Raw genomic sequence first — 26,685 nt, 5'->3', positions numbered from 1 at the left:
CCTCACACCAGTGAGAGTCGGAAAAATTAAGAAGACAGGAAACCACATATGTTGGAAAGGATGCGATACACTGTTGGTGGGAATATGAACTGGTGCAGCTACTCTGGAAAAGTGTGTGGAGGTTCCTCAAAGTGTTAAAAATAGACCTGCCCTCCTAAAAAAAAAAAAAAAAAAAAAAAATAGACCTGCCCTATGACCCAGCAATTGCACTGCTGGAGATTTACCCCAAAGATACAAATGCAATGAAACGCCAGGACACCTGCACCCCGAGGTTTATAGCAGCAATGGCCATGATAGCCAAACTGTGGAAGGAGCCTCGGTGTCCATCGAAAGATGAATGGATAGAGAAGATGTGGTTTATGTATACAATGGAATATTACTCAGCCATTAGAAATGACAAATACCCACCATTTGCTTCAACGTGGAATGAACTGGAGGGTATTATGCTGAGTGAAATGAGTCAATTGATTTCTTGTCTCTTGCTGCTTTAAGGATCTTCTCTTTATCTTTGGAATTTGCAAGCTTAACTATTAAATGTCAAGGTGTTGAACGGTTTTATTGATTTTAGGGGGGATCTCTCTATTTCCCGGATCAGAATGCCTGTTTCCCTTCCCAGATTAGGAAAGTTTTCAGCTAGGATTTGTTCAAATACATATTCTGGAACTCTGTCCCCTTCGGCACCCTCGGGAATCCCAATTGAACATAGGTTTTTCTTCCTCAGGCTGTCATTTATTTCCCTTAATCTATCCTCATGGTCTTTTAATTGTTTGTCTCTTTTTTCCTCAGTTTCCCTCTTTGCCATCAACTTGTCTTCTATGTCACTCACTCGTTCTTCCACCTCGTTAAGCCTTGTAGTTAGGACTTCTAGTTTGGATTGTTTCTCATTCAATAGATTTTTAATTTCTGCCTGATTATATCTAAATTCTGCAGTCATGAAGTCTGTTGAGTCCTCTATGCTTTTTTCTAGAGCCACCATTAGCTTTATAATAGTGCTTCTGAATTGGCTCTGACATTGAATTGTAATCCAAATTTTGTAACTCTGTGGGAGAGAGGACTGTTTCTGATTCTTTCTTTTGAGGTGAGGTTTTCCTTCTGGGCATTTTGCTCAGTGCAGAGTGGCCAAAAACAAGATGTATTGGGAAAAGGAGAAAAAGAGACGAGAGAAAGAAGGAAAAAAAGAGAAAAAGAAATAAGAAAAAAGGAAGAAAAAAGAAAAAGAAGAGAAAGAAAAAAGGGTGGGACAAGCAAGCAAGCAAACAAACAAACAAAAAAACCCAGGGGGGAATATCTTCTGATTCTGTATACTTTAAGTCCCTTGACTTCCCCTGGAACTTGTCCGTCCAGCTGGTCTTCTGGGGGAGGCGCCTGTTGTGCTGATTTTCAGGTGTGAGCACTTGGGGGAGCTGCTCTGTCCCCTGCCTGGTGCAGGGCTCAGTGGGGTTTGTTTACCTTGCGAGGCCCCGCAAGGAACAACAGTGGCGGCGGCCTGCTCTGGAGCCCTGGATTCAGCTCCCGCAGTAACTACGGAGCTCTCCATCTGCCAGGAGGGGCAGTGGCGCCCCCAGGTTCCCGGGGTCTCGAACATAGGAAATGGGGAGAGCGCACCACAGACCAAAAGGATGGAGCTCCGAAAATGGCTGGAGCGCCCGCCCAGCGGCCAGGGCGCAGCACGGAGGCGGTTCGGGCGGAGGCTCCGAGGGGAGGGGACTGCTCGGTCACGGGAACACCTCGGAGGCATCTTAGGCAGCGGCGCTGCCAGGAGGGTCTTCTCGGCCCCAGGAGCATCTCAGAAGTGGCTCTGGCAGAGGCTCCGTGGGGAGGAGGCTGCACGGCCCCTGGATCAGCTCGTGAGCGGTTGTCATGCTTTTATATCAGCCCAGGTGCATCAGAGTGCCCCTCTGTGATGTCACTGCCATGCCCCGGCCAATCACGCATGCTCTCCTGGTGGCCTGGTTCAGGTGGCCAATCACCAAGCAGCTCAGGTGGCCAATGTCAGATGGCTTTCTCATTGACCCTCCTGATACTGTTGCCTAGAAACAATTTTAAACGGAAAACAGAGTAGGAGGGGGCAAGATGGTGGAAGAGTAGGGTCCCCAAGTCACCTGTCCCCACTAAATTACATAAATAACTTTCAAATCATCCTGAGAACCTACTAATTCCGCCTGAGATTTAAAGAGAGAACAGCTGTAATGCTAATGTGAGAAGAGTTCACGCTTCTATCACGGTAGGAAGAGAGGGCAAGGGAAGAAATAAAGAAACAAAAGGCATCCAAGTGGGAGGGGCCCCGAGAGGACCCGGGCTAAGGCCACGGCCAGTGTCCCCAGGACATGAAAGCCCCGTCATAGAGAAGCAGGGGTTTCACCAATCTTCCCGAGAGTTGGAGCAAGATCCCAGGAGGGGCGGGGATGCCCTCAGCCTCCCTGGGACACTAACAGAGCACCAGCGCCCCACACCACCGCCAAGCTCCCTAAAGGGCTGCAGGGTGCATATGGCAAGGCTCTGGAGAAGGTTGGAGGCAGCTCAGGCAGTGGCTCCGCTGGGAGGGAGCTGAGGCCCTGGGCACAGCTCGGAAGCGGCTCAGGCAGAGACTCTGCGCAGGGGGCTGGGCGGCCCTGGGAACTGCTCAGAATGCGCTAGGGCAGAGGCTCCACATGGAGGGGGCTGGGCGGCCTGGAGTAGGATTCCAACAGCTCAGGCCTGGGAGCACAGTGCGCTGGGGACACAGCCCAAGATCTGGCGCCTCCCCCGGGACAGGAAGAAGCCAGGAAGGCGCAGGACAGCAAGGACACCCTTGCCGCCGGGTGGCCCCGAGCTGGGCAGATCAGCGGCTCCTGCCCCCAGAGCATCCAGGCTTCTGCAGACTGCAAACTCAATAGCTACTGCCGGAGCTCACTCCAGGGCTCCAGAGCTGGCCGCCTCTACTGTTGTTGTTCCTTCTGGGGCCTCACAGGATAAACAACCCCCCCCCCCACCAGCCCCACAGTGACCTCGAGGGATAAAGAGGTTAAAAATCTTTCACTGAGCCTTACACCAGGGAGGGGGCTGAGCTGCTCCCCGAAGTGCTAAAACCGGAAAATCAGCACTGCAGGCCTCTCCCACATAAGATCAGCTAGACGGACAGGGGAAAAACTAATTACTGACCAAGATGCACTGGAAAGTTCCAGGGGAAGCCAAGGGATTTACAGCATAGAAAATGAGAGTATGCTCTCCCTTGTTTTTTGTCTTTTGATTTCTGTTTGCTTACCTCCCCCTTTTTATTCTATTCTCTTTTTTCCTTCTTTTCTTTTTTCTTTTTACTCTTTTTTCTTCTTTCTTTTTCTTTTCTTCTTTCTCTTCACTCTTTTTCTCATTTTCCCAATACAACTTGTTTTTGGCCAATTTGCACTGAGTACAATGACTAGAAGGAAAAAATCACCTCAAATAAGAATGAGAAACTCCCACAGAGTTACAAAATTTGAATTACAATTCAATGTCAGAAAGCCAATTCTGAAGCACAATTATAAAGCTACTGGTGGCTCTCGAAAAAACCGTGAATGATTCCAGAGACTTCATGATTGCAGAATTTAGATCTAATCAGGCTGAAATTAAAAATCAATTAAACGAGTGAGTGACATAGAAGACAAGTTGATGGCATGGAGGGGAACTGAGGGAAAAAGAGAAAACGACTAAAAGATCATCAGGATAGTTTAAGGGAAAAAATAGTAGCCTCAGAAAGAAAAATCTACATTTAACTGGTGTTACCTAGTGTACCAAAACGTACAGAGGCCTAGTATATGTATTTGAACAAATCATAGCTGAAAACTTCCCTAAATTCGGGAGGGAAACAGGCATTCAGATCCTGTAAAGAGATAGTTCCCACCCCAATATCAATAAAAACTGCTGTCCACCTGGGCATTTAATAGGGAAACTTGCAAATTCTAAAGATAAAGAGAATTTTCTTAAAGCAGCAAGAGACAAGTAATCTCTAAATTTTATGGGTAGAAGTATTAGCATAACAGGAGAACCCTCCACAGAGACTTGTAAGGCCAGAAAGGGCTGGCAGGATATATTCAGGGTCCTAAATGAGAAGAATATGCAGCCAAGAATACTGTATCCAGCAAGGCTCTCATTTAGAATAAGAGAGATAAAGAGCTTCCAAGATAGGCAGAAACTGAAAGAATATGTGACCACAAAGCCAGCTGTGTAAGAAATACTAAGGGGGATTCTGTAATAGAGGAAGTTCAAGGGAACAATCCACAAAAACAGGGACTGAATAGGTATGCTGACAGTAAATATATATCTTTCAATAGTAACTCTGAGTATTAAAGTATCTTGCTTTTAGAGAGTATTAAAGTATCTTGTTCTTAGACTACATTAATATTTGAATGATAAAAATACACAAATCAATTTTATTCCAAATTAATATTCCTTAAGTTAAGCCATATCCATACTCAACAAATTTATAACAACAGATTTTTAAAACATGCTACTATAATGTGCTAATGTAACCATTTCTTATGGGCCACTGAATGATAAATACATTAAAAAAAGAGAGCAAGGATACTTTAAAAGATGAAAGACTGCAAATTTCTGTTTGAAAACGTTAAGCAAGCAAAAAAAAAGCAAAAAAAAAAAAAAGAAAAAAAGAAAACGTTAAGCATATTACTTTAGGATATGCTCGTCTTCTAAAACATGTAAAAGAGTTCAACTGTATAAATCACTTAATATGCTATGCAAGGTAATCAAAAGAAGCCCCAGACTAATACTAGAAAGTTATTAATATATATTTATAAGTATTGTTTCCATTTATTATTTATTAGGTAATATAATAAGTTATGTTTCTATGATGCTGTATTTGTTTTAAAGTGGATATCTTTCAACTCTCAGATAACAAGAAAAACAAGGAGAAAAACATAGTGTTTTTTTACAATCATAAATCTAGTCAGAGATATTCTACTTATAAATCTTTCTTATTTGTATTTCTATAGCCTATGGCTAAATGTATTTTTCACTTTTGGTTTAGACAATGTGGAAATAGGTCAGGTAACAGGACTTTCCCTTGTTAGATCTCCCATGTATGTCTGTACATAGGCTCAGAATCAGATCATACACACACTTTCTGGAATAGAAAAATATGGATCCACTGAAGGATTCATAACTATTAGACCTGGAATTCACCCAGAACATCTGTGCCCTCCTGGGAAAGTGTCCTTAACATAGTTCTGGTCCTAGTGCTTTCTTGCAAGCTGCAATTAGGAGGGCTGTCTTACTTCTACTAAAAATGCACACTCCAAAATGTAGCCTGTGGCAGCCTGAGGGGTGATAACAGAGGATGAGAAGCAGACAGTGTACCTTGCTTGGAAGTGTGGCGTCTGCTTATTTGCTGACCCCAAATCCTGGAACTTGCCAGCACCAGTCTTTAAATTCTGTTATTTCGGGGCACCTGGGTGGCTCAGTGTTTGAGCATATATCTGCCTTTGGCTCAGGTCGTGATCCCAGGGTCCAGGGATGGAGTCCCACATCAAGCTCCCTGCAGGGAGCCTATTTCTCCCTTTACCTATGTCTCTGCCTCTCTCTCTGTATGTTTCTTATGAATAAATAAATAAAACCCTTTAAAAAAATGCCTCCATTTAAAGTACCAAGCTTTTCTACAAAACAGTATATGAAAACTGGAAATTGCAGAAAGTATGTTTCTGGCACTTGCATGAAAGAAACTTCCAGAAATGTCCTTGAGGGAGAAAAAATTATCAGGGATATTAAATAATGAATAAACAAAAATGGGGATGAAACCTTGTATTCATGGCTCTACATGAAGGTAAAACTGAAATGCATCTATATATTAATATAAAGCAATAACATAAAAAATAAACGGTTTAATATGATGGATGATGTTGCTTTGCTAAAAGTCAACTACAGGTACTAGGTATACAGTAGAAGATGTAGCTCCTGACACTGTCCTCTAAAATTAGTTTAGACATTGAACTGTACAGAAATTGGGGTGAGGGAGGTAATGTATGAGACCCTTACAATTGATTTCTGTTTGCTCTGGAGGCTGAGGGAATGGAAAGAAATTAACGCAAATGACAATTTCAGAGGAGATTCTGGGTTCCTGGCTGTATGTAAGGTATATAAAAAGGAGGAATCTCAACTACTCTTAAATTTTGAGAAACTTTTTTAATACATTTAAATCCTGGGCAAAAGGAGTGCTTTTGTTGTAGAGTTTCCAACAGTAAGAAGATCAGAGTGAGTCATGGCATAGGCTGAATGTTAGTTGATCCATTTAGGGCAACCCTTTCCCAACTGTGTTTTATAAAAGGCCAAAGCACAAAACAAAACAAGTGTTCTATTGGTTCATCCTGGTGTAAAGCTGACTATCAAATTATTTATCAACATTTATCTGGTTTAGTGAATGAGCCTATTCAAGAAAGTCTAGTATTGGAAAAGAAAGTATTTTTGTAGAAAGGCCATTCACTGACCTTTACCATTTTTGAGAAGTTTCCATTGACCTACTTCAACTACTTGGGGGCAGCAAGTTGACCCTCGACAGAATTTCTTACCATGAAATTAAACATATTATCCCCCAAAATGTGATTTGTGTGGTGAAGTTTAAAATCTGGGATTTATTTATGCTCCAGGATTTCACCCAGTTGCTCCAACAAAAAGTTTTCACTCAGACTACCTCTAGTGTTTTGGGAAGGCTGATGACTTCTACTACATGGGGTGACTCAAGGGATATGTCCCTTTACTGTACTCTGCTTTAATTGAAGAAGGAACCTACCAAACATTTAAACTGCCAAGAGTTTCCTAGGAGACCGCCTTTCCTTCTGATATTGCGTCTAAATTGTCTGATTTGCATACAGCCTCCAAAGTAATATACAATTTTCTGGATTTAAAAAAGATATTCTTTCCTTTGGCTAAGAAAATGAAATACGTTGTTATTTATGTTTTTCCATTTTATGCCATCAAAGGCAAAGCAACACATTGGCAAGCATATCTACAGTTATTTATAGATCATCTAGAAATAATATTAGGAATTCATGTTTCTGAAATGGAAATAAATACCCTATAAACTTAATGGAAATGTGATTACCCAATAAAAGTTATAATACATCGAAAATTGATTTTGTACTCTTGAATACCACTGGGCAACTATATTAAACACTAATCTCAAGATATATTGTATGAAATGAAACGAATTGGCTCTGAGTGTAGTTGCCCTTTAAAACCTCTGTGTTAGCTTGCGGAAAGTCCTGGAGACATAGTGTCTGTGGTCAGATGCTTCCAGAGAGATAATTTTCTGGGTAACAAATAGACTCTGGAGAAAAAATAAAATAAAAATGGGAGGGGTTCACTTAGAAATCTGTGTATAAATACTAAGAAAGGTTAAAATTAGGCACGGACAAAATAGAACTTATCTCTAGAGAGAATAAAAACCAATGATGATTGGTTTATATAACTATAGAGGGTTAAGACTAACAGGATGCTCCTTCTTTTTTAGTGTCTTTCCCTCTTGACTAATAATACCACCCTGGACTTTCTAAGAGACTGATGTGTTGCCTATAAAGAATGCTGAAATGGAGTCTCATTCCTGTCCCTTACTAGCTGTGTGGCAGATAGGTTTCAATCACTTCGTCTGTGAACTGTAAATTAATAACGATAATAAAAAAATAAAAACAACCACCACCATACAGGGTCATTGGGGGAATTAAGAAAGAATATATACTATGGACCAAATTTTATCTCCCCTCCTCCCCACCCTAATGAATATGTTGAAGCCCTAACCCCCAATGTCACTATATCTGGAGACAGGGCCTTTATGGAGGTAATGTTTAAATGTGATCATAAGGGAAAGACTCTGATCTTGATAGGATTGGTCCTTATAGGAAGAGACACCAGAGACCTTGCTCTCTCTCTGCCATATGAGGACAAGTGAGAAGACAGCCATCAGCAAGCCGGGAAGAGCACTCTCATGCGAAACCCATCCTGCTGGACCTTGATCCTGGACTTCCAGCCTCCAGAACAGAGAAAATAAGTTTCTGCTGCTCACAGTACCAGTCTGCAGCCTGAGTTGAGTAATACAATAAGTTAGGGTATCAAGGGTAGGGTCCATGTTAGACTTGCTCATATTTTTTAAAAGATTTTTTCTATACATTCATTTGAGAGAGAGCAAGGAAGAGCAAAGAAAGGGGGGAAGTTCAGAGGGAGAGGGAGACACCGAGAGTCCAATGGACTCAGGGCTCGATCCCAGGACCCAGAGATTGTGTCTGAACCAGAGGGAGATGTTTAACTGACCGAGTCACCCAGGCATTCCTAGATTTGCTCATTTTTTAATCCCAGAGCATTTTCAGTGCCTATTAAATAGTAGGTGCTCAAAAAGTCTTTACTGAATAAACAAATCTATAATTGAATCCAAAATACAAAAGTTAGTCAACAGATAAGCATCTGAATTCTCTTTGAGTAGAACTGGTTTCAGATGCATTCTCTGGCTTATTTATTAGATTGTATATGGGCAGCATGGACATTCAGTGTAGAGCCAATCCCAGGTTCTTCTTCCCTTTCTATCTGCCCCTTTACGTTTTTCCTCCATTTGACTATGTAGGTGTTCAGAGAATGCAGCTTGGGATCCAGACTGCCTGGGCCCAAGTCCTGGCTCTACCTCTCGTGGCCTTAGGCAAGGTGGTTAACTACCCCATGTGCCAATAATAGCATGTGTAAAAATGGAGATAATTATAGTACCTATGAGGAGGTTGCTGGGGGAATTAAACTGATACATGTCATGCATAGAAAACAAATAGTGAGCTCTCATCACTCATAGTTATCAATTATTCTTAAACCTACTTTAACCAGAGATCTAATATCTCCTTCCTTTTGTACCTTCAACCTCTATACTGGCTCCTTCCCAGCAACATTTATATATGAACAAATCTCCCGATTTAGAAGATAAAAAATTCTCCCTTGACCCTTTACCTCTCTTTGCCTACAGGCCAGTCCTTTCCCTCTGCTTTTACATTTTTTAAAAGATTTTTTTATTTGAGAGAGAGAGAAAGACATGTGGATGGGGTGGGGTAGGGAAGAAGGGACAGAGGACAGGGGAGTGGGACAGACTTCCACTCAGCAGAGAGTCCTATGTGATGCTCCACATGGGGCTCAATCTCCCCACCCTCCCCTACCAGGAGATCATGACTTGAGCCAAAACCAGGAGCCAGCAGCTTAGGGGACAGAGCCACCCAGGTGCCCCCACAGCCACTTTTCAGACCAGTCACATATACCACCATCATCATTTTCCCAGGTTGCAACTCTCAGTATATTTCAGTTTCACATCTCAGATCCCTGCCTACACTTCCTCTTCCTGAATATCTTGGAATACAATGGTCATTGATTCTGTTCTTAATTTGCTTTAATTTCAAGCTCAATTTAATGATACTGAACACATCCTCCTTCTCTCTCTTCTGTTGTCTTCCAAACCACATTCTCTGGACCACCTGCTTATCTGACCATTTATCCCTGCATCTCTTGCAGACTTCCTCTTTTCACTTGCTTTGGGAGGTCCTCAAGGCTCTGAGTCTACAGTCACTTCTCAGCCAACTGCATCTGCTTCTCTCCTTCTCCTTGCACAACCATCTAATCACCACACACCATCTGCTGGGTCTCTTACGTGTCTCTCAGATGTATTATGCTAGTCCATCTCCACCATCAATCCTGGCCCAGCCCAGCATCCATCTCTCACTTTTTTAAAAGTATTTTTTGTTTATTCATTCATTCATTCATTCATTCATTCATTCATCATGAGAGACATACAGAGAGAGGCAGAGACACAGGCAGAGGGTGAAAGAGGCTCCCTGCAGCAAACCCGATGTGGGACTTGATCCAGGGACCCCGGGATCACAACCTGAGCCAAAGGCAGATGCTCAACCACTGAGCCACCCAGGTGCCCCTCTCACTTTTTTGTATAATAGCCCCATAGCTGGCTTTTTCTATTTCTCATCTTGTCCTCTCTCGGTTTCCTTTCAAAAATGCAAAGAGGATCAGTCCTTTGTCTGTTTGAACTCTCTAAGTAACTTGTCAACACCCTTAGGAAATGGTTCTCCTACTCTAATGTGCCAGGAAGGCTTCAGGACCTGCCTTTTGCCTACCTTTCTAGCTCAGCTCTCACGCACCCTGCTATACTACTCTCTCTTAATCTACACTCCATGGGCTTTGAGTTACTCAGTGTCTGATACTCACTCTTGCCAGGACCTTTAGCATCCTGGACCCTCTTTGTAGAGTTTTGCCACCATGTTCTTCAGTCTAGGTGGTGGTCTGTTATTTCTCCTCCAATAGCATCTTTCTCTGACATAAAATTTTGTTTTAAAATCTGTATCTTTGCTCCATGAGAAGAAGAATTATCTATGTCTCCTTTGGCTTTCAACACACAATACACATTTAAATATTTGTTGAACAGGTGAGTGAATAAACCCTCCTCAATTTTCCTTATGCTCATTTTTAATCCTTTGGTTCAATTGCTTTGCTCCGTATGATGGTAAATTTTATGTCTTAACTGGACGGAGCCAAGGATGCCTGAATATTTCATCAAATGTTCTGAATATTTCAGTGAAGATATTTCTGGCTGACATATAGTATATAAACATATATATTTAAAGATTTCATTTTATTCCTGAGAGACTCACAGAGAGACAAAGACATAGGCAGAGGGAGAAGCTCCCCCCTGCAGGGAGCCTGATGCAGAACTCGATTCCAGGATCCCGGGATCATGATCTGAGCAGATGCTCAGTGACTGAGCCACCCAAGTGCCCCGAGTTTAATATTTAAATCAATAGATGAGGTAAAACAGATTGTCCTTCCTAATGTGGGTGGGCCTCATGCAATCGCTGAAGTCCTGAATAGAACAAAAAGACTGACCATCTCTGAATAAAAGGAAATTCTTCCTGCCTTATTGCCTTCTAGCTGGGACATTGGTATTTTCTTGCCTTCAGACTCCAATTGAAGCATCAGCTCTTCCTATCTTGAGCCTGCCAGTCTTGAATTGAAAGTGCACTATTGTTTCTCATGGTTCTTAGGTCTTTGGGCTCAGACTAGAACTTGCACCATTGTCCCTGCTGGGTCTCCAGCTTGTAGACTCACCCCACAGGTCTCAGGACTTGTCAGCTTCCATAATTGTGTGAGCCAATTCCTTATAATAAGCCTCTCTCTTTGTATATCTCTATCTATCTCTGTATCTATCTATCACAATATCTGTCTACCTATACATATATATCTCCTATTGGTTCTGTTTCTCTGAAGAATCCTGACTAATACAATCTGTCAATAATATTTGGAGTTGGAAATATACCAAGAAGTGATCAGATACATAGATAATAAACATAAATGTTTACCTCCTGTCACTAGCAGCAATTTTCTAAATATAACTAAATTTGAATTTTGTTTTTCTTTTTTATTCAAAAATTGCCAAAATCCAGAAAGTCATCAGCAAAAAAAGCAACAATAATCAAGACAGGTATCAGTAAGCTGCAAACTGAGCAAGACAGTCTTTAGGGAAGTGTCATGTAGTAATACTTATACCACCAACTAGTTCATGTGCACGTCGGTTTTTTAAAATTCATATTTCCAAAATAACATTTCAAAGGGTACTTAGGGTCTATAAATAGCTTACAAATTTTAATCTATAATGTAGCTAAAATCTCTTATAGAGTTCTGCACCTGACAAAAGAAGTTGCTGAACAGATGAGGGAAGGAGAGGAGAGATTAAGCAAATTCCACCTAATTCTAGGCACGTGGTGAGTCTCGTGTATGTTCCATAAATTAATGTCCTGTGTGGCCATGTGGCCATGTGGCACATTCCTAATTCCTGCTTCCACTATTGAATTGTCTGACATGAAAGCTCAGATAAGTTCATCATCAACAACAAAATTTGAGTACGGCTCTGTGCTAGGTTCTTTCTTAACTGTGGAGAAAACATAAGAATGACAAATGCTCATTCTCAAAATGAGAGTAGGAAAATCAGAGGAATGAAGGAAATGAAGAGTGAATTCAGTGGTCGATTCTCTAATCTTCACTCAACTTGCCTTCATTTCTCTATCATTCACCTTCAAGCCAATTCATGGAGTATGGGAATAGCACAGATCCATGCCAATTATTTTTATACAAATGTGCATATACACAAAGTGATCACAGGCTTAACAGCAGTTTACAAGAGACTTGGGGTGTTTGGAGAAATAAAAGTTCAATTGAAACAATTGAAGTGGGGGGAAACCTGGGATGCACAGTCAGTTGAACATCAGTCAGACTCTTGGTTTCAGTTCAGGTGGTGATCTCAGAATCTTGAGATCACAAGCCTGGCTCCATTCTCAGTGCAGAGTCTGCTTAGGACTCTCTCTTCCTCTCCCTTTGCCCCTCCCCTACCCCCAAGCTTGCTCCCTCTCTCATATAAATAAATCTCCTTAAAAAAAGAAAAGAAACAATTAAGTGGTCAGAGCTGCTAAAAAAGCTAATAGTTCTTAATGTTGTTCCCATTTGCAGAAATAAAGTGCCCTGATTGAAGTAGATAATAATTTTCTAATTGTACACCTTATTATCTATTGCTGAAAGATCTTGGATATTTCACCTGGAGTAAAACAATTAAGACACACTTGGAAACTTTCTTCAAACCTTTGGTCCTCTTTCGATGGGTGAAAACTTGGGAAATGTGTGAAAATTACAGATATCTCTTACTGTTAAGAACTTTCTAGCAACTAAAACAATAGAACAAAGAAATGATACTGACTCAGCTCTCTTGGCCTGCGAGAGCTGAGTAAGTATCATAATCTCATTGGATGTGATCAAGAAGAGAGTGGACGACACCTGTAAAAGAGGATCTAGAAAGAATTATTCTACTGTCTGGAAGTTAAATTAGATGACCTTTAGTTCTCTCCTCAAATTCTGAAACTCCATGGTTTTATTTATTTTTATTTCCCTAAGATTTAATTTTTTAAAATTAATCTCTACACCCAATGTGGGGCTCGAACTTACAACCCCAGATCAAGAGTCACATGCTCTACCAACTAAGCCAGCCGGGTGCCCCTGAAATACCATAATTTTAGGTTTTAGTAAGTTGTGGACTGTTTACTTGTACATTTGTAGAGACTTTAAAAGCACATTATTAAAACTTTTATAGTATGTCCAATCACATCATTACACATGCAAAAAAAAAAAAAACTCAGAAAATTTGCTGAATAAATGTTAACATAATAAAGTACACATTTTGATACCTCACCAAACTAAAGGTGTACAGTATTTCATGAACTCAACATTTTCTTTTAATTCAAATCTTACATGATATAAAGACCTAGAAAAACATTCATAATCTGAATTATTTTACATAGAAAGATAATCCATGGGCTCTCTAAAGCTACTGAATACTATCCTTTTCATTATATCTCCTATTAATGCCTTTATTATTCTTTTGTTTCTGTTTTGTTTGTTGAAAATATCCTCATTACAAGTAAGAACAATGATAAATTTTGTTAAATATTTGCATTTGAGTACTTAGGATCTGAGTACTTGCTCTGATGTACTCCAGGGAATTTTCTTATTTATTTTATCTTCCTGTCCATTCATTGTTTCTAATAAAAGGTTAAGACTAAAATAGTTCTCCCTCAGAAATGTACAACAGCATATTTAATTTTGCTTTAGTATCTAAAAGTTAGTGGGTAATCAAAATTAGATGATGTAAACTTTCTGCATATTCTTCTCAATACCATTTTTCTCCAACAACAACTACCTTTCAAATATTTAAAGTTCTGAATCTGAGATCCTGTGAAACAAGTCTTATTTTCATCATTATATTTAATAATACGTTAATAAAGTATCTCAGATATAACCTAACTGTCTGTTGGAATCCCATCAAAAGTGGAGCTAGCTTTCCCTTTAATATATAATTCTCTTTTTCCGATTGGCATCTTTCATCCTTCCTGGCTAGCTACTTGCTTCTGTGACACCTGTGGCCTCTCAATTCCTTTCTTAATGCAGCTGTTTAGGCCTGCCAGAGGAAACTATCAGGAAAGTCCCCCAGTTGACTTTCTGTAGGTAGCCCTGAGAAGCAACCAAAGGCTTTTCCTGGGTCCAGCCACATTGAGACTCCAGCAACCGACGCAGGGTCCCTACCATTTAACCTTCAACTCCTCTATCTACAGCCAATGTTTCTTTTTTCCTCTTTCTCTGAAATAATGTCAGTTACTCTCAAAGTTCTCAAAGCCTTGCTGCTTAGACTCAGTGAATGAAGGCATCATTTGGAAAGATGTAAGACCATACGTATCATGATAAAAGAATGAAACACTGATTTTTTAATGACAAGAAAAGTGTCTTATAAAACGTTTCATTCCAATACACAAGCAATGTATTAAGCAATACATTAGCAATGTGCAATACACAAGATATATTAGCTCCTGAAAGCCTTGAAAAAAGCCTTTTCCTTCACTGACAGAGAGTGGGTTTTATCAGCTCAGCTGTTGACAGCTTTCCCTTCATTCAGTCTTTGCATGAAAAACATAATTAATACTGCCTTGAATAGTCCAAGCTGAGTTGAGAAACCATCTGTCAGAGATGTTATGTCAATAATTCCTGCCTGGAATGGAACTGGTTGTTAACCAGTTTAACCAGCTTTCTTTCAAACCTTGACTCTCCTTAACCATGGTAAAAATTCATTTTTTCCAAATGGGAAAGTTGGTCCATGTGATGTTTGGATTCTAATGGAATCATTATAAGATGAAAATCAAGTCTTTCTGTATGTCAAAGACCAGTCCCTCACTCCCACCCTTTCTTTCTTTCTCTTTCCCTCTAAGGGCTACCTAAAAATAGACCATTTGTGCAAAGAGAATTTAAAAATTAAGGGGAAAGGTCTCTAAATTTATGTTCTCTTTATATTAAGAGAAAAAGTCTCAAGGGAAAAATTCGGTACACTCATCCCAGTTTAATTTACAATTGGGTTGCTAGTGTCTAGAAGCCAAAGCCTCTGTGATGGTTTCATACCTCAATGTTAAAAATCAGAATGAGGCAAATTCTAGTGAATAGAAGTCCACACAAACAATTGCTGCTTTTGTTGGTTCCTCTGGTACCAAGTCTAAGAATAGAAAGAAAAAAAAAACCTGGCAACACAACAACATCATCTTTTACAGCCATCTTTCTCTTCAGCATAAACTGAGGCATGTGTTTGATGGAGGGAGGGAAAGAGTGTTTCTTTTATTTCCCCTCAGTAAAGGAGCTTAGTTCCATTAAACAATGTTGGAAAACATATTGGAGATAGTATATTTAAAATTAATTTAAAATGTAAAGTGTTTTTAATGCTTTTTAATATAAACAAAAATTGATTTTATTAAAATGCTTTCAGATATTACAATACAATCATTTATTTATCACTCCAAGTCTGTAGCATGACTATAACTTCCTTTCCAAGTATATTGATTTTTAACTGTATTATGGAAGTGGAAAAAGAACCAAAACAGTCTACCAAAATTCTTCACCAGCCCTCTTAAATAGAACCAGGTCCATTATGTCAATGGAGTCTATTTCAAAACAGTATGGGAAAACTATTTTTTCAAAAGGATAGGATTAACCAGTTAGAAACATTTATTAAATAACAAAGGACAGGTCATACTTTTCTAAGTTGTGTTTTGCTGAGTCGAAACATGAAATGTCAAATATTGATAAAATATTCAAAGTTAGGTACACCGAAATGTCTGAAATATTGATATGGATTATCAACCTTTTGGAGTCTTTGCAGAACCTAAAAATGTCATTGTTAACATGAGAAACTTAAAAGATCATATTTCTCTGTAGATACAGTGCCCAGATAGAATTGATTTAAAATTTAAATCACCTTTAGAAGAAAATTGCAGTGTTGTTGAAGTTAAACATAGAGCAAAAATCATACTTGTTACTTTTCTTCCATGTTTTTTGTTCAGGACTCCTTAGACTTTAAGGTATTTAATCCAACTCAGAATAAATGTTGGTGCAAAAAATTTAATTTTAACTTTTGGGGCATTTAGCTCTCACAATGATGATCCTTCCAAATGCTAGTAACAATAATTATGTATTTTTCCTAGCTTGTGATATAAGGTATCATGCCTCTTGGTGTATTATTCTTCGATCAAGATTGCCTGACTTCAAATGAAGAACTCCACTTCAGAGCTCTGCTTAAATATAAGACTATTACCTGAGGAATTAGTACTAGGCTGATTTTCAGTTATGTGTCCTGGTATTAATAAATCCTTGTTATTTCCCATGGAATAGAGTGTTTTTGTTAGTAGTGCCTGGTTTTTAGACATCTACACTTGCATTTGTGATAGTGAAAGGGAAGAGAAATACAAACTGTAAGGCAAAATCCGTAGAAGATCCAAAATCATTGCAGTCAGTAGACAGAGGCATGACAGTGTTGCTGTTAAGAACAGACCCTGGAGTACAGAGTACTTGGATTCAGGTCTAAATAGCTGTATGACTTGGGCAGTTACTTAACCTCTTCCGGCTTCAGTTTCATTGTCTTGGTTGTAAAAGGAGGGTTGCTAGAGGTTTAAGTAAAATCTGTGGGTTTGTATCTGTATGTATCTGTATACATATGTATATATATCTACAATTAAGAGATATAGGTCAAATTTTATATGCATTACTTTGTATTTGGATATATATTAAGATTATATATATCTACTTAAGATATATAAATGATACTCATTTAAAATATATACATGGATATATACATATATTCACTTCAGATTTTATGTATGTAATAGAGGCTCATTTTTTTGTCAGGTGGTGTTCCTTAAATATTAACTATTATATTGGCTTGTCACTTCTATGTCTGAACTGCTAATGAGTTAACAAAATTGATTGATCTGATGATTCTTGCCATGTTTTTTCTTTCAAGTTTCAGTTATAGCAAAATGTCAATTAAGAAATTGAGTAAACACATAACAAGAAGTCTTATAGCAAGGTGCTGAGTTCATAGACAGGATAATCACTTCCGGAATACATACAGATGAAGTCTTTGTAGAACTAGAAGAGGGGCTTTTAATGGACTTTTGTTTTAGAGATGATGGATTGACGTTTATTCTAATGAATATCCAGCCTGATGAGGACCCTCCTAGCAACTGCCTCTCACTGCCTAGTACTAAAACAGTAGCTTTCCGAGTTAAGTATAACTTCCTATAAACCAAAACACTAATACCTGAGCTTCATAAGGACAGATTTTGTTTGTGTTGGGTCATTGCTGTATCTGCAGAATTTAGGCAAATGCCTTGCAAATAATGGGTGCACAGTAATTATTTCTTGAATGAACTGAATGGATGGAAAACTTGGTTTTTTCTTTAAAATAGGATTAACATTAAAAGCAAAAACAAACAAACAAAAAGTAGCAGGCTTTCTTACTTCCTGACAGATTTCTGAACCTAGGAACGCTGGTAAGCAGGTAAGCAGGGATGAGGAGCCGTATATGAAGGATGTAAGTGCAAACATGTACATTTAGCAAGTATCCTAGAATTCAAGGATTTGGTTAAGCATTCACAGGAATGTGTGGTGTGGTGCCACACCTAACTCAGATTCCTGTGCAATGGGTCACATTCATATTACAGATATTTGCTTAGCATCTAACTTTAGTGTCTATACTTATACTTTTATCTGGCCAATGTTTTCAGAAATCCTTTACCTATGACCAAGTTTCATAAAGTGACACTTTAACTTTCTGCAAACATTTGGTTTGCTACTCAGCTTTGACTAGCTAAAGTAATCAGTTTGACATGACCCATTCCACAGGTGGGGTTGATTATATTGCATTATTTATAATTTAGCTCACAACCTCAGATAGTGGATTAAAACAACATTCTCAAAATTATTCCCGACAATCATCTAAATACATATTTGTTTTTACTGCCATAGCAAATATTTTTTGAAACCAGAAAGAAGTCCCCTTTCATAGCATAGACAAGCTAATAATTTGAAGCGGAAACTATTCATTTGTACAAACTGTAAGTTTTCCTCATAATTTTCATAATGAAAACTGAGAAAGTGTTAGTCATCCTTGGCTGAGCTATACTCAATTCTACATCTTTTCTAAATATAATAAAACAACAAACAACCTTAAAATACATTATTATTGATTAGACATGATTTCTTAAAGCGGTTTTTATCATCTCATTTGACTTTGGAGCTTCCAGACAATAATGAGTCACCAAAAAGCTATCATTGATTTATTTATTTATTTTTAATTTTTTTTTCAATTTTTATTTATTTATGATAGTCACAGAGAGAGAGAGAGAGAGAGAGGCAGAGACACAGGCCGAGGGAGAAGCAGGCTCCATGCACCGGGAGCCCGATGTGGGATTCGATCCCGGGTCCCCAGGATCGCGCCCCGGGCCAAAGGCAGGCGCCAAACCGCTGCGCCACCCTGGGATCCCCTATCATTGATTTATACTGCACATTAGTACATCAGGTTTGGCCCAAGAACTCTGTGGGTCCAGAAGGAAAAAGAAAGACGATTACAAGTGAGCCGTGGAAGAAATACTCTGAAAACACCTATCTGTATTCACGGTAAGCAATTAGGTCTAATGCGAGTATAATGAGCATTCAGGTTCATTTTATTCCAAGGAACTGTTTCTGTTCTTGAAGCTCCGTGTAGAAAGAGTCCTTAGGGTTAGAATACTATTGTGGGGTGATAAAATTTTGCTTGGCTTTTGGGCATATAAGGTAAACATTTTACAACAAAAATTTACAGCTATAGATAAAACAGCATCTGATCAATGTTAACACACTTGGCATTGAAGGCTAATCCACATTGGAAAAACAATCATCTCCAGGATGAAGATCAAATATCTTAGCACACACAGTAACTTCTTACAAGATACATCCATGAAGGCAAAAGAAACAAAAGCAAAAATGAACTATTTATTGGGACTTCATCAAGATAAGAAGCTTTTGCACAGCAAAGGATACACTCAACAAAACTAAAAGACAAGCTACAGAATGGGAGAAGATATTTGCAAATGACGTATCAGATAAAGGGCTAGTTTCCAATATCTAGAAAGAACTTATTAAACTCAACACCAAAGAAACAAACAATCCAATCATGAACTGGGCAAAATACATGAAGAGAAATCTCACAGAGGAAGACATAGACATGGCCAACATGCACATGAGAAAATGCTCTGCCTCACTTGCCATCAGGGAAATACAAATCAAAACCACAATGAGATACCACCTCACACCAGTGAGAATGGGGAAAATTAACAAGGCTGCAAACCACAAACGTTGGAGAGGATGCGGAGAAAAGGGAACCCTCTTACACTGTTGGTGGGAATGTGAAATGGTGCAGCCACTCTGGAAAACTGTGTGGAGGTTGCTCAAAGAGTTAAAAATAGACCTGCCCTGTGACCCAGCAATTGCACTGTTGGGGATTTACCCCAAAGATACAGATGCAATGAAACGCTGGGACACCTGCACCCTGATGTTTCTAGCAGCAATGTCCACAATAGCCAAATTGTGGAAGGAGCCTAGGTGTCCATCGAAAGATGAATGGATAAAGAAGATGTGGTTTATGTATACAATGGAACATTACTCACCATTAGAAATGACAAATACCCACCATTTGCTTCAAGGTGGATGGAACTGGAGGGTATTATGCTGAGTGAAGTAAGTCAACTGGAGAAGGACAAACATTATATGTTCTCATTCGTTTGGGGAATATAAATAATACTGAAAGGGAATAAAAGGGAAGGGAGAAGAAGTGTGTGGGAAATATCCGAAAGGGAGACAGAACATAAAGACTCCTAACTCTGGGAAACGAACTAGGGGTGGTGGAAGGGGAGGAAGGCGGGGGGTGGGGGTGAATGGGTGACGGGCACTGAGGGGGGCACTTGACAGGTTGAGCACTGGGTGTTATTCTGTATGTTGGCAAATTGAACACCAATAAAAAATAAATTTATTATTAAAAACAAAATGTCAGTAGTGCAGAGGTGAGGTAGGCAGTATAAAGTATTACAACCTCTGTATTTATAGTTGGAGAAAGCTCAGAGAGGTTAAATAACTTGCCCAAGGTTATGTAGACTGTAAATGAGAGAGCCAGGTCCGGAATCTAGATATATTTCTCTCAAAGTCCATGTTTTCCCCATAAAGAGGCAAAGAGAATTTCAGTTTAGAGAAAGTGAAGATTAGTACATATATAATGACAACCATAAAATTACGTTAAGGTATAATTAAATGAAAATACATGATTGTTAAGTGGAGTGTTTAGCAAAAGCTTCTGACCTTGCTGACACAACCTGAAGTTATGTCTAGAAGACTCGATACAGAGAAATAAAACTAATTGTGTCAGAAAAAACAGAATCACTTTTTCTTTCACTTAATCACTTTCTTTTTTGTGTCTGAAAATGTGGTTTCTGGATGTTGAAGCTCTTGAAAAAAGACACGGGCAATCAGATGAAATTATTCAGGTTTCTAGGAAAGAAGATCATCACAAAATGTTCCATCATGGCTTCACTGAAAATAGACACATTATAATTAATCCAAAATTGATACAAAGGAAGATTTGATACTATGGTGGTAAACTGCCTGAAATACTAAACAGAAAAGCCAGTACCTATAAAATAGGAAAAGCAAAGAATCTGTTTTGCTACCCTTTAAAATGGAAAACCTTATCATAATAGCTGAAGGGAAAATAATAGTCTAAGATGGGAAAACATCAAAAGGAGTTAATTCCGGTCAGATGTAAGTCCATGTATTAGTCTTCTATTGTTGCTGTAACAAACGACCACAAACATGGTAAAATAAAACAAAAATCTTTCTTATACTTTGGCAGGTTAGAAGCATGCCATGGATCTTGCTGAAATAAAATTGAGGGGTCAACAGGACTGTATTCCCTTCTGGAGTCTCCGGGGGTGAATCAATGTCTTTGCCTTTCCAGTTTCCAGAGACTGCCTACATTTTTGGCATCTTCTTCCATCTCTAAAGCCAGCAAAGTTACACCTCTCCACCTACTCTTCTTAGTCACATCTCCTCTGACTCCCTTCTGCTTTCCTCGTCTACTTTTTTTAAAAAATTTTTTACTTATTTATTCATGACAGAGAGAGACAAGCAGAGGGAGAAGCAGGCTCTGTGCAGGGAGCCCAACGTGGGACTCAATCCCGGGTCTCCAGGATCACACCCCAGGCTGAAGGCAGTATTAAACAGCTGAGCCACCGGGGCTGCCCTCCTCTTCTACTTTTAAGGACCTTGTGATTATGTCAGGCCCACCTAGATAAGTTATGCTAATCTCCCCATCTCAGGATCCTGAACCTTAATCATATCTGCAAAGTCCCTTCCTGCCACATAAGATAACATATTCACAAGATGTGGTCCTCGTTGTGGGTATCATTCTGCTCACCACAGTCCATGTAGTTAATATTATAAAACATTAGACAAAGAATTTTAATTGGAGCTCTGGTAGTACATTTAAAAATTACTTCAGGTTAATATATGTACGTGGTTAAAGTTTTACTGAAGGGTTGACCCTACCATCTAAGTCCATCTTTAGAAGTCGCTACTTTTACAACTTCATTTTTTTTTTTTTTGTTATTCTGGTGGTTAATCCATGTCTCCAATAAATCATGTATAATGCGATTTCTTGACTTATCAACTTTGACACTTCCTAGTGTCATCCTGCTAATGGTCATGAGGGTTTACCTCACACAACTCTCACATCTGTCACCACTCCTCATGGAACTTCCCAAGGAAGGGAGTATGGAGATAAATCTATCAGTGCTTTCAGACCAAAAAGTTCTTTTTCTTTCTTTTTTTTTTTTTTTAATTTTTATTTATGATAGTCACACAGAGAGAGAGAGAGAGAGAGAGAGAGGCAGAGACATAAGCAGAGTGAGAAGCAGGCTCCATGCACCGGGAGCCCGACATGGGATTCGATCCTGGGTCTCCAGGATCACGCCCTGGGCCAAAGGCAGGCGCTAAACCGCAGCGCCACCCAGGGATCCCCAAAAAGTTCTTTTTCATTCTCTCCCACTTGATTAATGGTTTGGCTGGGTAGAGAATGCTAAGTTGGAAAAAAGCTTCCCACAGAACCTTAAAAATATTGCTGTACTATGTGGTGTCGCTAATAAAACAAAAAGGAATCAATGCTTTTTAAAAAGATTTTATTAATTTATTCATGAGAGCCCACAGAGAGAGGCAGAGACACAGGCAGAGGGAGAAACAGCCTCCCTGCTGGGAACCTGATGCAGGACTCTATCCCAGGACCTCAGAATGAGCCAAATGCAGACACTCAACCACTGAGCCAGGCATCCCAGGAATCAATGCTTCTGATCTAATTTCTGTGTACACAATTGTCTTTCCCAGTCCTCTGTGGAAACTTTTTAATAACTTTTAACTTTTGGAGTTATGAAGTTTTATAATAATGTGCCCAAGTGTGGTTCTTTTTAAATTCATACCATTGGTTGCAAGAGGACCCTACGAGATTGGAGACAGGTCTTCCTTTCATCTCTGGAGAATTATCTTATTTTAATTCTTTGATAAATTGTTCTCATCTCTTTAGAATTCTTAATAATTAGACTTTATATTGATTCTCAATTTTGTTGATCTTTAGTATTTTCTGTATAAGGACACTAAAGTTTTACTTAAAGCTCTCTTCTGCTGTTTCCTGGATATTCTTTTTGTTTAGGGGAAAATTTTGCTATTTATCTTGGTCTTTCTGTTACACTGCAACCTTCCCTCAGTTTTCTGGTAGTCATGTGTTGCCCATTTGTATTTAAAACTGAGGGGATTAAAAGGTTATGGTGTGTTCTGTATGTGAAGAGGTTTGGTGGCTAGAAGCTTTACATTATAGTTAGAGGGAAGTGAGCCAAATGCCTTTGCTTTTAGCTAATACTAGAAGGAGAGGGGTTTTGCTTTCTGGCACCAGTGAAATGTCTAACTACAAGTCTGTGTGAGAAGACAGGTGTCTATGTCTTATACAGACAGGTCTTCATTTAATCTCGTTTTCATGTCCACTTTCTCCTGACCTTTCTTCTACCTATAGTCTCTATTCTGAAGCATCTTGATTTCTGCTGGACAAGGTGTTTCCCATATCTGCTGAAGCCTCCTTCTCTCTTATTTTGGGCTAGAGCTTTAGCACAAGAGGTATTCTTTCTCAATTTCCATATTCAAGAAATATGTTAAAGTACTTGTTTTTGTATGTTCCCACTATTTTCTTTTAGTTATTCTGTTTTTATAATTTTAGATAACCCTTATTATAATCTTACAGGGTATACAGAAGAAGAAAAGTGGAAAATAGGCTGAATCTACCATTTTGTACTGAAATGTAACATAAAATGTTTGGTTGAGGTTGGTGGGGAAAAGCATAGGACCAGTTAGTAAAAAATTGTTAATGATTCTTGATTTTATGTGGAATGGAAAAAGGGATGAGGTTACATAGAAATAGCATCCTAAGTGATTTGAGACATAAAATTTATGAGTGTTTTTCAGTCCTGCTATTCCTCTCATTTCCAATCATACAGAACTTTTCAAACACATCTAAGAATATAAATTCTCCTTTGATGTGAATTCTTTTGCTTCTTAAGGACTTTTATTTTTCTATAGATACTTCTCAAAGTTTTGTGCAATAACCTCCAATCAGGTGTCTCAGTTACAGCTTGATTAGGGAAGGAGTACCCCTATGAGTGATAGGAAATAGAGGTATTGTAGGGATTAGATCGTACAAAGTGTACAAGAACCTGGAGGCACAGAAATCTTAACAGTGATGTTGGAAGATCAGAGAAAAGTTGCTAATCATCATGAAGGGAAACTGGAGAAATAATATCTTTAAGTCCCCTCTGCATATGATGGTGGGCTTGCAGTTAGTGTAGGTCAGCAGGACACATAGGAAAGGAAAATGCAAGCTGAGGTCCACAGGGACAGAGTGGAACCTGAGGAAACAAACTGGAACTCATGTGGCCAGAGGGAACTTGTTTGATGCTCACAACATCTGGATGACCTGAGATTAAAGCTGGTGCCTTTTACATGTTATTGCATGTACACCTAGATTGGTACTCAGAAAACCCAAAGGAGGAGATCCGGTCAGAGCTGGAATCGCTGTTGATGGGCAGCGGCTCTTTGTCAGGTGGGCAAGCAGGTCAGAGACAAGGTGTGTGAACTGTAGCAGTGCCTGGGGCACAATTTTAATACAGTCTACCATGATTTATCAATTAGACATATCAGGCTTTATGTTTCTGTTGGATGTCTGTGTGGACATGTTGGGAGAAAGTCAGAATTTGTGGTCAGAGAGATTAACAGTAGAATCTTAAGGTTTTTTTAAAAAGAAGATTTCCATGGTTGATAAGATTTAGAAAAAAGAAAATTAAGATGACTATAGTTTAGGGGACCAAAGAACTATGAACTTAAGACTTTAGGCTATTGGAGAAGTCATCCAAATGGACAAGGAAGTAGTACACTATGATGATAAATATTTTGAAAAACTTGTGCCAAACCCATCTAAGTTAAGTATTGACCAATGGCAGTAGATGGCTGAGAATAGGAGCTGGGTAACATGTCTCAAAGGAGGAGAGGTTTGTTAGCTTTTATTAGAGGAAGATAAGAAATGATTTAAAACTAACATGAGGTGCTAAAGAATGCCACTTCTTCTCTAGTAGATAGCCTGTTATGTTTTTCTTTGAAGATATGAACTTCATGTGATTTTGGAGGAGCTATCTATTTTGGTGTTCAGCCTCACAAATTAGTGGACTTATGTTCCAGGCTGGACCAATAGAAAGTTATGGAAAGTGTTTGCATAGAAAGTAACTGGATCAAAGAATAACTTTATTACCCAAGCTATTCAACTACAGTACTTCTGAATTGTAGATGTACTCTTCAAGATGAGGGTAAAGATGATGTGACCTTGTTATCAGCAGCCATCTTGCCCACTGCCTAGAAGATGGCCATAGAATCCTGAGAAAATTATTTTGAGCAGAGACAAGTAGAAATAATGGCTGAAAGTTGGAATAATATTTCTGATATTTGTTTGCATCTTTGAGAATACCTCTCTTCAGTTATATAGGTCCATAATTTTTTAAGATTATGCTAGACATTAGTCTGAGTCTCTATTACTACTAACCAAAAGACTATTAACTATTAACTAATATACTCCTTCCTATACCTTATCACCATGGCCTTGGACTGTGTGAGTTATAAGAGAACAAAGAGCCTTCCTTAAAGGTTTAGAGAGAGAAAAGATTCTCCAGGGAAAGTGGGGTTTCAGTTAAGACTAAGGGTACAGAATGCTTGCTTACAGTGGGATTGAGTTTTGAAGGCCATGATGAAAAGGGTGTGAAGAGTGGGAAGTCTGAGAAAGAGGGTGACAGGAGAGAAAGTACTGAATAAAGGGGGACTTAATATCATGCAAGCTCTTTGAAACAATTAACGTGCTAATATACTAACATATAAAATCATATTGCCATGGCTTTTGTGACTGTATATGCAATAAAAATATAGATCATATTGTGTTTAAAATGCCACTTATACGAGCTATCTAAAGTAGTCAAATTCATAGGAATAGAAAGTAGGAAGGTGGCTGCCAGGACCTTAGGGAGAAAGAGATGGGGAGCTGCTATTTAATGGGTTACAGAATTTCAGTTTTGCAAGATGAAAAGGCTGTGGAGATCTGTTGTACAACACTGTAAATATACTTAATACTGCAAACTGCACACTTTAAAACAACGAAGATGGTAAATTTTACGTTACTTTAAAAAAAAACCCACAAGTTAAATAGAGTTAATTGGGATCCTTGGGTGGCGCAACGGTTTGGCGCCTGCCTTTGGCCCAGGGCGCGATCCTGGAGACCCGGGATCGAATCCCACATCGGGCTCCCCGTGCATGGAGCCTGCTTCTCCCTCTGCCTGTGTCTCTGCCTCTCTCTCTCTCTCTGTCTCTGTGACTATCATAAATAAATAAATAAATAGATAAATAAATAAATAAATAAATAAATAATTTTTAAAAATAAAAATAAAAAAATAAAAAAGAATTAATTAATTAGTTCAGCTAATATAACTTACAAGACAGTATGAAAAGTTATGATACTGAAGTGGACCTGGAAATAAAGGAATCAATCTCATATTTTAAAAAAATGTCAGAGGAAGCTACATTTTCAGAAAAGCACAGTGTTGACTAAATACTGAGCTGTAGATAGAGTTTCTGCCTCAGAAAACTAAAATTTAAATTTGAGATGGACAAAAACCTCCCAAGACACAAAAGTCCAGGGTGAGATGGCTTCCCAGGGGAATTCTATCAAACGTTTAAAGAAGAAACCATACCTATTCTACTAAAGCTGTTTGGAAAGATAGAAAGAGATGGAGTACTTCCAAATTCATTCTATGAGGCCAGCATCACCTTAATTCCAAAACCAGACAAAGACCCCACCAAAAAGGAGAATTACAGACCAATATCCCTGATGAACATGGATGCAAAAATTCAACAAGATGCTAGCCAATAAGATCCAACAGTACATTAAGAAAACTATTCACCATGACCAAGTAGGATTTATCCCTGGGACACAAGGCTGGTTCAACACTCATAAAACAATCAATGTGATTCAACATATCAGCAAGAGAAAAACCAAGAACCATATGATCCTCTCATTATATGCAGAGAAAGCATTTGACAAAATACAGCATCCATTCCTGATCAAAACTCTTCAGAGCGTAGGGATAGAGGGAACATTCCTCGACATCTTAAAAG

General features: G+C 39.0%; 1 long non-coding RNA gene across 1 annotated transcript; it reads left to right on the top strand.

The window, feature by feature from the left end:
- The first annotated feature begins 1,995 nt into the window (after positions 1-1,995).
- On the top strand, positions 1,996-16,229 carry LOC140616595 (uncharacterized). Its single transcript, XR_012017004.1, has 4 exons — positions 1,996-2,224; positions 7,863-8,046; positions 11,667-11,753; positions 16,056-16,229. It is a non-coding gene; the product is annotated as an uncharacterized lncRNA (long non-coding RNA).
- The last annotated feature ends 10,456 nt before the right edge of the window (positions 16,230-26,685 follow it).

Source organism: Canis lupus, chromosome 24 (assembly GCF_048164855.1).
Source record: "Canis lupus baileyi chromosome 24, mCanLup2.hap1, whole genome shotgun sequence".
Lineage (NCBI taxonomy): Eukaryota > Metazoa > Chordata > Mammalia > Carnivora > Canidae > Canis > Canis lupus.
The sequence above is the reverse complement of the archived record's forward strand: the minus strand, read 5'-3'. Positions and strand labels throughout refer to the sequence as shown.